The sequence below is a fragment of the Erythrolamprus reginae genome, chromosome 2 (genome assembly GCF_031021105.1).
Source record: "Erythrolamprus reginae isolate rEryReg1 chromosome 2, rEryReg1.hap1, whole genome shotgun sequence".
NCBI lineage: Eukaryota > Metazoa > Chordata > Lepidosauria > Squamata > Dipsadidae > Erythrolamprus > Erythrolamprus reginae.
In genome coordinates this window covers 257,206,525-257,211,132 of record NC_091951.1, presented here as the reverse complement: position 1 = coordinate 257,211,132, position 4,608 = coordinate 257,206,525, and positions in this window count along the sequence as shown.

Genomic DNA, 4,608 nt, shown 5'->3' with positions numbered 1-4,608 from the left:
TTTTTTTCTCCAGGGCGAAAGTGAAAGTTTTTTCTTGTTTAAACTCATCCGCAAATAACAGCCGGACCTAATTTTTTTTTTCACTTTTACTTTTCCACTTTGAACGTGAACCTTGGAACCTATAAAATAATTTTCTGACTTTGTGGCTTAACAAAATAGTTTAATTTTGATATGATTATTTAGAAAATTTTAAAAGGTAAAGGAAATTCCTAGTGATGATCAGAATTTGTTGTTAATAGACTTTTAAAATCATAATGTTCTGGACTTAATTTTTGAAGCGGAGGAACACAGTCTTGCTGCCTTTTTTTTTTCTTCTGCTGCTCCTCTTCACAACATGAAATAACTTAATAATTATGAACCAAATGGAATTTAGAAGAGATTGAAATCACTTCTTTTTTGGATTACTTATTGTTGGATTAACCTATTTGGAATACTTGCTAAGCCTTTTGGATTATTTGCTGACACCTTTTGGATTATTTGCTGAGAATTCTTTGGTTTAACATCTGCCTGCTGCACGGAAATTAACTAGACTCCATCTTGGGATCTGTTTCTTTGTTCCTGTCTTGAATTTGGAAAATAAACTGACTTCATTTTGAACACAAGCAAGCCTTGGATTTGTCTTACTCTTTGAATTTTGAATTGAAATCAAATATAACTTTACCCTTTGAGATTTGGATTTTCATTTCTACTTCCTAGCAAAACTACAGGATTTATAAGAAGAACTTAAGTATATAATACTGTTATTGTGTCTTTGAATAATTATTTGTTTTTTTTCTCCTGATTCTTCTTTGACTTTCTTCCTTATTCTTGGACATTTCTATTACTAGAAGAAGTTTGGTTTGAACTATATGCATTGTTAATAAACCTTGGGTTCCTGCTCTATTCTAAATAGTTGAACTAAAATATTACCCTCTCTCTTTTCCTTTCTGAACAACTCTTTTACTTCATTTTTTTCCCTTCTCCTTTTTCTTTCCTCCTCCTAAAGTTTCTCCTACAACTCTTTTTCTTTTGTTTTCTACATATAGTTGATATTCCTTCCCTTCTTTTACTTTTTGTCTTCCTTTTACTTGAAAAGGCTAATACCTGTTCTTTTGTTTCTGTGGCACTAAATAATAATATTTCTTTTTTCTTTTCTTTCTTCTTCCTTCTTTCTTTTTTGAATTCTGTTATTAATTGAATTGCTATTGACTTGGTATAGTTATATTATAAGGGAAACAAAATACATTCAACAGATTTGGAATTTATAGTAATTTTTTTTCCTTTTCACTACATATAAAACTGAAACTAACCTCAAAATTTGAAATAGTGGATTCTAATTTGATAATGTCCCATACTTCAACCCTTGTTAAAACAACAAAAAAACAAACTACACCAACTACCCTATCTCCACAAGTGTCACCGCATTCTTCTCCCTCGCATCAAGTGTTAACCATGTCTACCAAAGACAAAGACAAAGACAAAACAATGCAGTCCAATCTTGCAACCATACATGAGACTTTGAATACTTTGAAGGACTTCATGGTCAAATCACAAGAAGACGCCACTCAACAAAGAGAGGCCATAAAGGAGGAGGCAACACAACAAAGAGAAGCTATAAAGGAGGAGGCAACACAACAAAGAGAAGCCATAAAAGCTGACTTGGCAGAATTTAAAGTGGAGATGGCCCAAATGAAAGCTGATATGGGCGAGATGAAAGACCAGATAAAGCAGATCCAACAAACTCTTCAAGAAAGTGACGACCGAGTTAAAAAAGTTGAAGAACAATCTGATAAAAATGAGAAAAGAATGGATTATCTTGAAGGGAGAGCCGATGAGAGATACAGAAGATATGATGAATCTATTATCCAGCTGGAGATGCAACGAGCTTCGTACGGACTTCGATTTCAGAATATAAAAGAGGAAAAAGATGAAGACTTAAAAGCGACTATGGCGGAAATTATTGGAGCTATACTCCAAGAGGACCCCATAGCTTTACAGAGAGAAATCGATGAAGTATACCGAATTTCGAATAGCTATATCCGTCGGCACAACCTCCCAAGAGAGATACATATTAAGTTTACAAGAAAGGCGTTGCGAGATGAGATACTCCATCATTCAAGAAACTCCCCGCCCCAACGTCAGGGAGTAGAAATAAAGATACTAAAGCAAGTTCCAAGAAGTGTCAGAGAAAACAGAAGAGATTATCACTTTCTAACTAAAATTTTGATTAAAGAAAACATTACTTACCGTTGGCTTATTCCACAAGGACTTTCTCTGACATGGCGTTCTACAAGGTACAAACTGGAAAACGTAGAACAAGCCATGTACTTCCTTGAACAGAGTGGTATTGGCCACTCCGACTACGCAAGTAAGCAACAAGTGGTCCAACTACAACTAGTTCAACAGCAACCAGGGGAAAAATTACCAACTCAGCAAGAAGAAAACTTGGGGGCAACCGCTCAAGTAATAGAGCAGGACCAAGGTGCTAGAAGAGTTCAACCTCAGCGAGAAACCAAAAAACCCACTAAATGACAATGAATAAAGACTTAAAAATCTTTTCCGTAAATGTTAATGGACTTAACGAACCAAGAAAAAGGAAGCAAATTTTCTCTAAAATTAGAAACCAAAATGTTCAGATTGCAATATTACAAGAAGTTCATATTAAAAAAGATAACCAAAAATTACTGTTGAATCCCAAAATTGGAAAAATGTATGCTGCATTAGCAGACCAAAAAAAAAGAGGTGTAGTGATGTATGTTAAGAATTCTATAAATTCCAAACAAATATATAAGGATAAAGAGGGTAGGATATTGATTGTGCAAGTAGATATTGAACCTAGACCTCTAGTGGTTGTTTCTATTTATGCTCCCAATGAAGACCAAATGACATTTTATAAAAATTTACACCAAATAATAATAGATTTAGCTATTGATAATGTATTGATAATAGGTGACTTCAATGCTATCGCGAATAGACAATTAGACCACTCAGGAGGGGGAGGTAATAAAAAAAGGGGAAAAGGCAAAAAAACAAGAAGAAATTTACTACCTAGCACTTTTCAAAAAATGAAAGCGGAATTATTACTAAGCGACATTTGGAGGGAAAGACACCCTCACAAAAGGCAATTTACCTTTTATTCCAATCCTCATAAAATTTGGACGAGAATAGACATGTTATGGGCACCAAAAACGGTGGCAGAACAAATAAGAGAGGTCGAGATAGACGTTAATACATGGGCTGATCATAACCCAATAGTGGTCTACATGACGATGAATAATAAACAGAACAACTGGCGGATGAATAGGTATATATTAAATGATAAGAAATATAAGGATTGGATCGAAAAGGAATTAAAAATATTTTTTGAAATTAATAAAACATCAGACACTACTCCACAGAACTTATGGGATACAGTTAAAGCGTATATAAGAGGTTTAACAATATCCTATACAGCAAAACACAATAAGGAAAAGAAATTAGAGTACTTACAATTAACAAACGAACTAAAACAATTAGAATCCCTATCGCAGCAACATATTAAGAACAGAGATCTAAAGACAGAAATAAATGTAATTAAACATAAAATTAGAGTTATAGAACAAAACCAACTAACTGAAAAGATTAAAAGAGCAAAGCAACAATATTTCGAACATGCAAATAAACCTGGCAGATGGCTAGCGTATAAACTTAGAAAACAGAGTCAATCAAAATTAATCCAAAAATTAGAAGATAAAGATGGTAAAATAAAATATGATACAGAAGGTAAGGCAGACATTGTGTATAATTTTTATAAAGAATTATATGCTAAAGATCATGTTATTGAAGATGAAGTTTTTAACTATTTAGAGGCTTCAAATTTACCACAAATAACAGAAGATCAACAGGCTATCATGGATGGACCAATAACAATGGAGGAACTCCTAATAACAATTAAAAAACAGAAAAGCAACAAGGCCACAGGCCCAGATGCTATACCTGCAGAATGGTACAAGATAGACAACGAAACAATAAGAAACCATATGTTAGAAACTTTTAATTTATGTAGACTTGAGGGGAAAATCCCCAAATCTTGGTCAGAATCACTGACAACCTTAATACATAAACAGGGTACAGAACCAAAAAAAATTAAAAACTATAGGCCTATATCATTATTAAATGTAGATTATAAGATCTTTATTGCCATTTACGCAGAGAGACTCAAAAGAGTTATAAATGGAATAATACACCAAGACCAAAATGGGTTTCTTCCAGGGAGACAAATTAAAAATAACATTAGAACTGTAATAAATATATTAGAGTACTATGAACAACATCCAGACAAGACGGCATCTCTAATGTTTTTGGACGCTCAAAAGGCCTTCGACAACGTTAATTGGATATTTATAAAAATGCAATTAAATAAAATGAGATTTGGCCCAAAATTTGTTAACCTAATAGATACCATATATTCAAAACAAACAACGAATATAATATTGAATAACAGTCAATTACCAATACTTGACATAAATAAGGGAGTTCGCCAAGGATGCCCTATATCACCATTGTTATATATTATGACCCTTGAAACCCTATTAATTAAAATAAGAGCGGACCCCCAAAATAAAAGGTTTAACCGTAGGAGATGAAACC